At 40.0% G+C, this 12169-nt stretch overlaps 1 pseudogene; it reads right to left on the bottom strand.

Annotated features, from left to right (window-relative positions):
• Positions 1 to 3225: 3225 nt before the first annotated feature.
• LOC117308642 (ferritin light chain pseudogene) lies at positions 3226 to 11150 on the bottom strand (annotated as a pseudogene).
• Between the last annotated feature and the right edge of the window lie 1019 nt (positions 11151 to 12169).

Raw genomic sequence — 12169 nt, 5'->3', positions numbered from 1 at the left:
ATTTCAATGGAAAGTATTGCCTCAGGCTGGCAAATAGTCCTACATTATGCCAAAAAAATATGTGGCTCAGCCTGACTCCTGTAGAAAAATTTCATCGTTATATCGCATCATTATATGGATGATATACTTTTAGCCACTGTGATATATTTCTTTATTAGAGACTGCTTTTCAATTTTTAAACAGTCCTTACAATCATTTGCTGGTCATGCCTCAAAAAAACTCAAAGACAATCTCCATTTTTGTATTGGGAAATATATTTGATATACACTACTATTAGGCCTCAAAACTGCAAATTCAGAGTTGATATTTAAAAACATTAAATGCTTTTCAAAAATTACTTGGATATTATTGGCTAAGGCCTTCCTTAAAAACTTACTACTGCTCGTGCAGCCTTTGTTTGTATTCTTAAAGGTGACTCAGATCCTTCTGCTTCACGCTCTATGACTCCAGAAGGATTTCAAGCTTTACAAATAGTCAATAGATCTATCAGTTCTACACAATTAACTAAATTCATACTCACTTCCAATTTTCTTAATATTTTGTCCAACTCCTCATGTGCCTACTGCCGTCTTATGGCAAACTGTTGGAATTATTGAATAGATTCATATGAAATCTACACCCTCTAAATTATTAACCCTTATTATGAACTTATTAGTAATTTAAATGCAAGGTAGAACTAGAATTACAGCTTACAACCTATAATTATGTCTAGACCTTCTCAAATTATTATCCCTGATTCAGTTAGTCCCCAAAATTGGCTTTTTCAACATAGTTGAATGGGGTCTTGCTCTTGCAGGATTTTCAGGTACCTTGGAATGCCATTACCCTGCTGATAAATTGATCCAATTCGGCAAACTTAACTCATATCTTTCCTTCTATAATTAGGCAACAGCCTGTACCTTTGGTTTTACGGACGGTTCTTCTTCAGGATTGGCTAATGTAATCATTGACGACGGAACAAACCCTCGTTAAAGAATTCCTTGACTTCAGCTCAACGTGTTGAACTTTTGCTGTTATTATGTCTTTCTAAACATTTGCCTTCTGTAATCTTTTAATTTGTTTTCTGATAGTAACTATCTTATTAGCTTGTGATTTCTTCTGGAGACTGCGAGCATAGGACATACTAATGACCCTGAATTATCCATCCTCTTTTCGTTTGCTTCAACAGCTTATTCGTTCCCATGATGGTCCTGTGAGGTCTGTATATCCGTGCTCATTCTAACTTGCCTGGTCCATTGACTAAACTTAATGCGACTGCAGATGTTTTAACTCGATCTAAACGTATCTTAGTATCTGTACATTTCCTCCCAAGAATAGAGTTGAAGTTACTCCTCCTCCTCAATCTCTTTTCCCTAAAGCAGGACATGTCCCAATTTACCGTACTCCTCCTTTCCGTTCGTCATGCTGTCAAGAATGGCTAATATACTGCATTCATTATCTCCATACTCTTGATACTCATGGTCCATGTCCTGACACCCTCATATTATGGTAAGTTATGATCAAACTGCTTCACAAGCAGCACAGCAGTTGCACGCTTTACACCGTCAGTCAGCGGCTACATTACTCACACAATTTTCCCTTACTGGTGAAGCCGCCCCACAAATTGTTAAGCAATGCCCACAATGCTTACCTCACCTTCCTGTTCCACATTATGTTGTTAATCCTCGTGGATTATTACCTAGACATTTATGGCAAATGGATGTTACTCATATCCCGTCTTTTGGGAAATTACAGTTTGTTCATGTCACTATCGACACGTATTCTGGTTTCCTCTGTGCTACAGCACAGACCGGAGAAGCTACTAAACATGTTACCACTCATTTATTACACTGTTTTGCTTTCATGAACCTTCCCAAAATTATTAAAACAGATAATGGGCCCGCTGCTTTTGCAACATTTTGTAATTCATTACAAAATTACCCATATTACAGGCATTCCATATACCCCTCAAGGACAAGGTATTATAGAACGTGCAAATAGATCTTTAAAGCTAACTATTGAAAAAATAAACAGGGGGGAATTGTATAGAACAACGCCACATAACCTTATAAATCATGCTCTGTTTATTTTAAATGTTCTCACTGTTGACAAATTTGGCTGCTCTGCAGGGGGAAGGTTGGTGGCTGAGCCAAGATTGGCCTCTCAATCTCCGGAGGTCCTCTGGAACGATCCGTTAACCAGCACTTGGCGTGGTCCTGATCCTGTGTTGATTTGGGGACGTGGTCACGCGTGTATCTTTCCCAGATCAGCGCCTGGACCTCGCTGGCTTCCTGAGTGCTTAGTCAAGCAAATAGATGGCTTGCCACAGCTCACCTAGTTCAGAAGATGAAGAAGCTCTGCACCTCTCCCGAAAATTTGACAGTGTTGATTGAGAAAAAGAAGAAGAAGAGGAGACCACTTGCCAGGACGACTCAAAGGAGTGATGTTCCAACTTGGGGACAAATTAAACAACTGGTTTCACGAGCTCAAGAGTCAGTGAAACAACAGAATAATCCTGTTACACCTGTAACTTTATTTTTGGCTATGTTGGCAACCATTTCATGTGTTCCCTCTGTTAATGCAGCAACTTACTGGGCCTATGTACCTGATCCTCCACTATTACAACCCATATCTTGGTCTGAAGCAGAGTTTCCTGTATTTTACAATGATAAGTGTTTATGGGCCTCTTATTGGGAATATAAAACAAATCAATATGTCTGTAAATTATACTAACTGGTTTAGTACCCATCCTGTCTGTCTTAGCCCATTGAATCTGGAAACTGGATGTGTAAAGGCTATTAGTTATGAGCATACAGATGTTTATGAGGGAACGGATCAATCAATTAGTTTGTCAGGCTCTCCAGGCATCCTTCGTTTTACAGGAACCAACATTACTCTTACATGCCCGGCTACCAGCCGACGAGAGGATCTTAAGGATACCATCATTTGGTATAAAATGGGCAAGCTATTAATATTAGAGGTCAAATCTCATATGCCTCACCACTTAGGGATTCCGCTATTACTATAGCCAAGGTTACAGGTGAAGATTCAGGAAATTATTTCTGTATGAAGCGTTTACTTGGAGGACAAGGGATACTTATAGCTGGACATAAGGTTACTATGCTTAACAGAAAATCAAAAAATCAATTTCCTCCTTTTATGACCGTTAACTTTCCTGGATCCAATTTTGAACGTTGCAATGCATCTTGGAATAATAACCAAATATGGTGTACTATAGATTATACCAAGCTGTCAATTCTTATCTCTTCTTTTCCCATCATAGATAGGTTTATCACATTTCAAAAGAACTGGGATATATGGAAACTAGCTCTAACTTATTCCAATACACCTGTTATAACTTGTGTTGCTCCTCCATATACACTTTTGTTTGGTTCTATTAACATTGGTAATTCTTCCAAAGGAGGATATAATATTAGCTGTGTTAATTGTATTTTTAGCAGTTGTATGTTCCCTTCTGCAGGAACGCAATCTGTGCTTATACTAAAGCAACCATGTATGTTATGGTGCCTGTACATCTGAGAGAACCTTGGTATGAAGATACTGGAGTACAGGTATGGGTGGAACTCTCTAAAGCCTTGCAGAGAAGGAGACGCTTTCTTGGGTGGCTAATAGTAAGTTTACTTGCCTCGGCTGCTCTGTCTGCTACTGTGGCTACTGCCGGTCTTGCTCTTTCACAGAGTATTCATCATGCTCACTTTGCTAATCAGTTATCTCAACATACCAGTCTTGCTTTATCTTTACAAAGTCACATAGATTTACAGATTAATAACAAGTTAGATGAATTTAAAAACGCAATTTTGGGGATTGGAGATCAGATAGAAGCATTAAAATTGAGGATGCGTTTAGCTTGTCATGCAAAGTATACATGGATGTGTGTTACTCCTTAAAAGTACAGTGACTATTTGGGAATGGGAAAAAGTAAAAATGCATCTGCTGAGTGTTTGGTCAGATAATAATATTAGTCTTGATCTTAAGAAATTAAATGCTGAAATTCAGGGTATACAAAATACACATCTTGATGATGTTTCGCCAGAAGATGTAATTCAAACTTTACTGGATCATTTAAAGTGGTTAAACCCTCAGTCTTGGATTACTGGAAGGTTGTCAGGATTTATTACCCTGGCCATAATTTGCCTATTATTGATAATAATCTTCTCATGTCTGTTTCGTATCCTCATGCAACAGTACACTACTCTCGGCACTAAACTTCATGGAATTATTTTGCAGCAAAAGTTAAAAAATAAAAAAGGGGGACCTGTGGGAAGCAGTCAGCCTTGAGAGCAGGTAAGGACATGCTAGGCATGCCGCCGCTGCTCGAAGGGACTGTCCCTACTTGTTCCCCTCCTTGTTCCATTCCATGGGAGATAAATCACCAGGGCCCAGAGATCAGAAAGAATGTAAAATGAGACAAGCAAAGCTGTCTTCCCCCTGCACATGCAGGTTATTTTTGATGCTTCTGGGTTTATGGGTTTCCTCCCAGGGAAGTTAACCTTGAGCCGAGACAGTCTGTAGATAATGTAAACCACCATCTGGCAACCTTCCTTTTTCTAGTCTAGATAATCTGCAACTGTAGAGCAATAAAATTTGCCTTGCAACCATCAGTTGTCTTGGTCCTTCTGACCCCATTCGTCGGTGCCACTTCAGTTCCTTACCCCTTCCCTTCTGACCCTGGGCGGTGAAATCCTCTTTCTCCGGCTGGTCCGCGGCACACGTGAATATATGTTTTTGTCTTGCTGTACTGCACCTGTGCTGTCTAGTAACAGATATTTTGTCTGCTAGTAGTGTTCTAGATTATGTCTTTCCAAAGCACTGAGGCAGTGCACCTATTCTGTAGTTGCAGCTGATGCCTGAATGTAGCCTAGCTGACAAATTATTGATTAATAAGAACTTGAATTTCTGAAAGATTTGTACTGTTAACCAAAATCTGAGCAAGGAGTCTCAAATGTAATTCTTAGCCAGAATTACATGTTAATGAACCATTTAACAGTGTGAATCAAGGAACATCAGTGTAAGGATTTCTTTTAATTTATTTTTTACCTGCTTGAGATATCAGTTAAAGTTTGCCAGCTTGGTTGCAGATGAACGGACGTTTGAAGTTCACCAAACTACTTAATGTGGGATAGGATAATAGACTTCCAGCGCCCTCAAGGCTGTGACCTTGCAGCCATTTTACATAGCACATCCTCCTCCTATAGGGATGAACCTTTCCCTGGCCCGAAAAGTAGCAGCTCTGTTGAAGCTTTGCTTATTGTAACAGGCTTTTGTTTCCAGGTTACATGTCTGTGGAAGACTTAATTCTGAATAGAGATATAGATATTACTGGAAACTAATTGTTTTTTCTATTATACTCTGATTTATCAAAAAAGTAAAACATTTAAACTGTGCTACAGAAATTCAGAAGTTGTCTTGCAATCTTTAAACAATAAATGAATGAGTTGCCCTTAAAAAAAAAAAAAAAGGATTAAGCAGTTAAGCTGTTGGTCCCACATCAGACAAATTATCCTTATACCTCCTGTCAATATTGTTAACAGAGACTGTTATTTTATTAATCCTTATGATCCCGTGATTCTTTCTTTCATGTTTCAGGGCACAGCAGGTGAGAGAGTGGATTTGTTAAGCTGGGTGGGTTTATCCTTCTTTTATGCGTTCATTCAATTTTATGTTCATTTACTTATTGTACACACATGGCAATAGAAGCTGCTAAAGCAATCATTGCTATTCTGCAAAACAACAAGGCACAGAAGCAGATGTCTTATTTCTGAGATTTCTCCCCCCAGGATTATTATGATTAAAGATCCTTTCCCCCCACTCCCTGGAGAGGACAAGGGGCTGCTCGCTGGAGGTTTTTTAATGACTTGGGGAAAGGCTCAAATATCCCCCCATTATGGTAATCCACCCCAGGGGCAAACCACACAAGAATATTATGAATTTATTTTATTTTTCTATCCTTGCAAAGGTAATACTCAGCTCATTAGAATATGAAAACTATACTGTCAAATTTCAGAATTACATGGATGAAGAAAATCACCAAAGTGGCATCATATCACGTGTGTTATAGTTGTATTTACTATATTGACTATATTAACTATGTTGTGTTAACAATATATTGTATAACTATATATTGAAAAGGCAAAATGCTGTAACTTATTTCAGAGAAAATAATTATGTTGGCAAACCCCAAATTGTACACTGTAGACAGGTCCTAGGAAAAGAAGATTTAATTCATAGTGGACAAGAGGTTAGCTTCTGTTTTCAGCCATGTGCTATTTCAAGAATTAAACGTCATGAATAATACAGGATATAAGAGGAATAGTCTAAAGACGGAAAAGCACATTTTGATTAGGAAAGAGAATTTAAGGCTTAAGTCTTTTTTTTTTTTAAGGAAAACTGCCTTATTACTATGAGATAAGAAAATTGTTTCCTTCTTTTCTTCCTTGCTTTCTTCTTTTTCTTTTTTTTAACCTTTTTAATTTTGGATATTTGACCTCTAAGCTGAGATGACTGAAAATGCCTCCTCTGGGCATCAACCTTTTTGAAAGACTTTTTCCCCCTCCCTAAGGGCTATTTGTCTCTTGGAGGCATTGCCTACATTACTCACCAAGAGGCAAGCATTTGTCCTTGCACTAAATGCTGACATCTCCTGATAAGAGGGAAGCTGCAAAGTAGAAGAATTGAAGGTCAATATGTTGATAGTGGTCTCAAGAGCATTGATGTACATTTGTGTATTGGGGAAGGGGAGAGAAGCTTGAGAGTGGGCCAGTGGGGAGGGGTAAATATTTTGTGATGCTGTCTACCTATGGGCTTATAAAGTTTACAGCTGCATTAGGAGGACAAGCATTACCATTAGCATGAAAAGTAGGGCAGACCTCAGTTGCAAAAGCTTCTAGCCATACACATAGGGCAATACGTAAATGATACACCTTATTGCATTCACCCATTCACCCTCCCCTGTTCATGCTAATTGGAAATTTCAGTCCATTTCAGAGAAGTAACACAACTATCGATCATTTTCCCTGGCACGAATCTTCCTAGAGCTCACGCACTAGCCCATGTGTCTTAGATTTAATATCTGATCACTAGCTGGATTGAAGCCAAGAGGTGGTTCCCAAAGTTGCTGCACATTAGAATCACCTGGGGAACTCTGAGCCCTCCCTGTGCCCAGGCTCCTCCCTAGACCTACTGAATCAAAATCTCTGGGGCTGGGACCCAGACACCAATGTTTTTCTTAAAAGCTCTTTAGGTCATTCAAATGAGCAGCAAAGCTTGAGAAGCAGCCCAATAACGGGAACAAACTTATTTCACACAGATAAAGTGGGGCAATTCATATGTTAAAAGAACATGAATATATGTCCATGCCTCTCTCACGCTTTGTCACAGTTTACCCTTCCCCCTCCCCATATCCTCAAGTCCGTTCTCTAGTAAGTCTGTGTCTTTATTCCTGTTTTGCCCCTAGGTTCTTCATGACATTTTTTTTTCTTAAATTCCATATATATGTGTTAGCATACGGTATTTGTCTCTCTCTTTCTGACTTCTACACTGTTGGTGGGGATGTAAATTGGTGCAACCACTATGGAAAACACTATGGCAGTTCCTCAAAAAGCTAAAAGTAGAGCTACCATATGATCCAGCAATCTTACTCCTGGGCATATATCTGGACAAAACTATAATTCGAAAACATACATGCACCCCTATGTTCACAGCAGCACTATTTATAATAGCCAAGACATGCAAACAACCTAAATGTCCACTCACAGATGAATGGATAAAGAAGATGTGATATATATAAAATGGAATACTACTCAGCTATAAAAAAGAATGAAATAATGCCATTTGCAGCAACATGGCTGGACCTAGAGACTATTATACTAAATGAAGTAAGTGAGAAGGAGAAAGACAAATACCATATGATATCACTTATATGTGGAATCTAGAATATGATACAAATGAACTTATCCATGAAACAGAAACAGACTCACAGACATAGCACACAAACTTGTGGTTCCCGAGGGGAAGGGGGAGGTGGGGGAGTGATGGATTGGGAGTTTGGGATTAGCAGAGGTAACCTATTATATATATGATGGATAAACAACAAGGTCCTACTGTATAGTACAGGGAACTATAGTCAATGTCCTGTAATTAACCATAATGGAAAAGAATATGAAAAATTATATATACGCATAACTGAATCACTTTGTTGTACAGCATAAACTAACACAACATTGTATATCAACTATACTTCAGTAAAATAAATTTTTAAAAAAAGAAAAAAACATGAATATATATATATATACATATATATATATTTCTTTTTTTCCTCTTTATTCTGTTTGTGTTTCAAATAGGCTTTTTTTTTTTCCTTCTGCAAAAAGCGTTATTGTTTCCATTTGGTCCAAGGCTTGGGAGAGGGCTCCAGGGCGGTTACAGAGCTGCCTAGTAGCTGCAGAGCAGGGCTTCAGGCAGAAGCTCTGATGCCAGAGGGGCTCCTCAGAGGCCGCTGGACTTCAGAGACTCCTGTTTGTGCTCGACGGTGAGCCTTTCAAAGAGATACTCGCCCAGCACAGCCTGCGGACCAGCCAGCCTGCGGAGGTTGGTCAGGTGGTCGCCCATCTTCTTGATGAGTTTCACCTGCTCCTCCAGGAAGCGGCTCTCCAGGAAGTCACAGAGGTGGGAGTCTGCGCGGGCGGAAGCCAGGGCGCGCAGATGTGATAGTGCCTGGTGCGGGCTCTTCTCCCTAAGAATGGCGGCTTCCACAGCGTCCTGGGTTTTACCCCACTCATCTTGAGAAGGCTTCCGCGCATCCTGGAAGAGGGCGCGGCCACAGCACTGGTTTTGCATTTTCAAGAGACGCTGCGCGCCCTCACACTTCTCCTCAGCCAGTTGGCGAAAAATGTGGCCCACACTGTCCAGAGTCCCATCGTTGCTGTCGAAATAGAAGCTCAGAGAGAGGTAAGTGTCCCCAGATGCATGTTGAACAGGCGGTGGACGGCGGCCTCCACCTCGATGGAATAATTCTGACGCACCTGGGAACTCGTGGTTGATCAGTGATAAGGAGCTAAGCTCAAAAAACGGTGTTGGCCTGTCCTGGAGGCTGAGGATAGCTGAGTGGCTGATTCCAAAGGTTGCGACAGGAAGAAAGGTTGGAGGGTGGTCGGGGGCTGGAGCAAGGAGCGTCCCTGGGTCTGTTCATTCCAAACACTGTTGAAGCAAAAGACAGAACTGCAGGACTGCCGAGCGCACTGCCTCAAATAGGCTTTGATATAAATGAACCAGAAGTCCAAGCAAGGACAAAACTTACCCTTCCCCCCACCAAAATAGCTGGCGATACTAGAATCTAGACCTGGGAAGGGATTCTTCCATTACTTTCTGAACATTCCAAGCCACTAGAGCAGTGGTTCTCAAAGTATGGTCACCTTGTAACCAAGCAGTACCCTATGGGGCCTTCCTAGGACAGACCCATCCCCCATATCCTCTGCTGTAGTTCCTCTCTGAAGTACTCAGATAATAGTATCTCAGGCATATTTCTTGAGTTTTCAGATGCTAAAAACCACCACCCAATGGAAGAAATTAACTCCTTGATGATCATGAGCGCGTAGCCCCCAGACCTTCTGGCACCTAAGGATGGATAATGTTACCTGCCCTGTGGCCTCCACATCAACCAATCAGAGGATTGTGCACGAGCTGATCACATTCCCTGGGACGTCCCTCCCTCACCTGGCCTTTAAACATGCTTTGCTGAAATCCTTTGGAGATTTCAGGGTGTTTTGGAACTCGGGCCACCCCTCTCCTTGCTCCATCCTGCAATAAACCTTTCTCTGCTCCAGACTCCAACCTTTAGGTTTGTTTGGCCTCACTGTGCTTCAGACACACGAACCTGCATTCGGTAACAACCTGACCAGTTTTACCAGCGTCCCCTGATAATGTGTCAGATATTCAAGTTTTAGGGCCCTGTCCCAGCCCTATGCAATCAGCAACTCTGGTGGGGCTCAGTGATCTCTGTTATAACAGGCCCTCCAGATGATTTTTATTCACCTTAAAGTTTGAAAATATCTGCATTGTCAGCTGGCCAAAGCGTCCACCAGCAGGTGAAGGGGAGTGGTGCCTGGAAAAGATAGGGACCAGCCAAGGCAAGTACAGCAGCATTTGCCGTGGTGGTAATGGAGAATGCCTTTTCTCCACTGGTTGGCACAGACTAGGATCTGGGAGCAGTGTCAGGGTTATTTAGGATGCTTTACATTTCAATGTAGAGGGACCGCTGTCCTGGTTTGCCAGGGACTTGCCCTGTGTGAGCACTTAAAATCTCATCCTGGCAAACCCCTTAGCCCTGGGTTTGAAAAACGTAGGGAATAACATGAAATTTAGGGGAAACATGATCTAGGTTTTGGGCAAGTCACAAGTGCTAATTAAAGCTAAGCAAGTATGGACAACACTAGCATTCTTTAGCCCTTTGCGGGGAGGTAAATCTGATTGGGTGAAAGGACTTATTGTTAAGAGATCTTTGTAGAAACATCCCCTTCTGCTTAGTCCGCTGGTTCTCAGTTCTGGCTAGACATTGGCATCGTCTGAGGAGATTTAAAATGATTTTATTGGTCTACGATGACCAACCGTCAGTGTGAGGGTTTTTAAAAGGTGCTTCAGATGATTCTAATGCACAACCAAATTTAGGTGCCACTGCTTAAGCTTTTGAACCGCTGCTGCATATTTTCACCTCATCTTCCTATGAGAATATCCAACTGTAGTTGAGGTTTGTTTTTTTTTCTTTTTCTAACTGTCTTATTATAAGATTTACTGTCTTAAATAAGGTTGAATGTACAGAAAATCTTGCTAGTCCATCTGGTATAGCTGGATACTTAGAATAATATAGTTAAGATATATACCATTTAAGTATTGTGACAGGCCTTTTTTTGAAATTAACATATACATTGAATTAGTATGTTCTCTTTTGAAGTTGTTATGTTGGGGAGCTATACCTCTAATCTGCCATTGCTAAATATCTGGACACCTCTTATTAGGAATTGCTTTTAGAAATCTTTAGGGATTAAAACCAAGATTGCTGTATTATTTGTACTGGAACCACAAAAACCTCACAGAGTTCCCCCGCTGTACCTTCTACCCCCACTCTAACCCTTGGCAACTTCTACTCTGTTCTCCATCTCCACAGTTTTGTTATTTTAAGAATAATATGTAAACATAATCATGAATTACTTAATCTTCGGAGATCGGCTTTTCAAAATTTTTCCCTCGGCATCATTCCCTTGAAGTTCATTTCAATTTTTGCGTATATTAATAATTTGTTCCTTTCTGTTGCTCGGTAGTATTCTATCATAAGATTTTATCACAATTTGTTTCAACATTCATCCACTGCAAGACATTTGGGTAGTTGCCAGTTTTGGGCTATTATAAATAAAACTGCTATGAACATTTATGTGTAAGTTTCTGTGGGAACTTAATTAAGTTTTTGTTTCTTTTGGATAAATGCTCAAGAGTACAATTACTGCGTTGTAGGGTGAATCTACTTTTAGGATTAAAAGAGACTGTCAAGCTGTTGATCAGAGTGGCTAAACCATTTTATTTTCCCACCAGTGATGTGATATAATTTTTCTATGTACTCGCCAGCATTTGATGTTGTCACTATACTTTAATTTTAGTTACTCTCTGACATCTCATTATGGTCTTAATTGGCATTTCCCTAATGGCTAATGATGCTGAGCATCTTTTCATGTGCTCCTTTGCCGTGTGTATATTCTCTTCCATGAAATGTCTGTTCCTGTCTTCTGCCTATTTTCTAGTTGGATTTTTTTAAGTTGTTTGGAGAGTTCTTTGTATATTATAGATACAAGTCATTTGTCTCATATGGGATTTTCAAATATGTTTTCCTACTGTGTAATTTGAGTTTTCATCCACTTAAAAGGATCTTCTATGAAGCATTTTTAACTCATTTTGATGAGATCCAATTTATCAGTTTTTGCCTTTATTGATCATACTTTTGGTGTCAAGTCTAAGAATTATTCCCCTAGTTCTAGATGCCAAACATTTTCTCCTATTGTTTTTCTAAAAATGTCCTGCTTTTACATTTAAGATTATGATCCACTTTGATTTAATTTTTGTGTAAGGTGTGGAGGTTAAGGTTCATTTTTTGTTTGTTTGTTTTTGTCAAGGGATGTCCAACTGT

Source organism: Tursiops truncatus, chromosome 17 (assembly GCF_011762595.2).
Source record: "Tursiops truncatus isolate mTurTru1 chromosome 17, mTurTru1.mat.Y, whole genome shotgun sequence".
Classification (NCBI taxonomy): domain Eukaryota; kingdom Metazoa; phylum Chordata; class Mammalia; order Artiodactyla; family Delphinidae; genus Tursiops; species Tursiops truncatus.
This window is presented reverse-complemented; position numbering and strand designations above follow the sequence as displayed.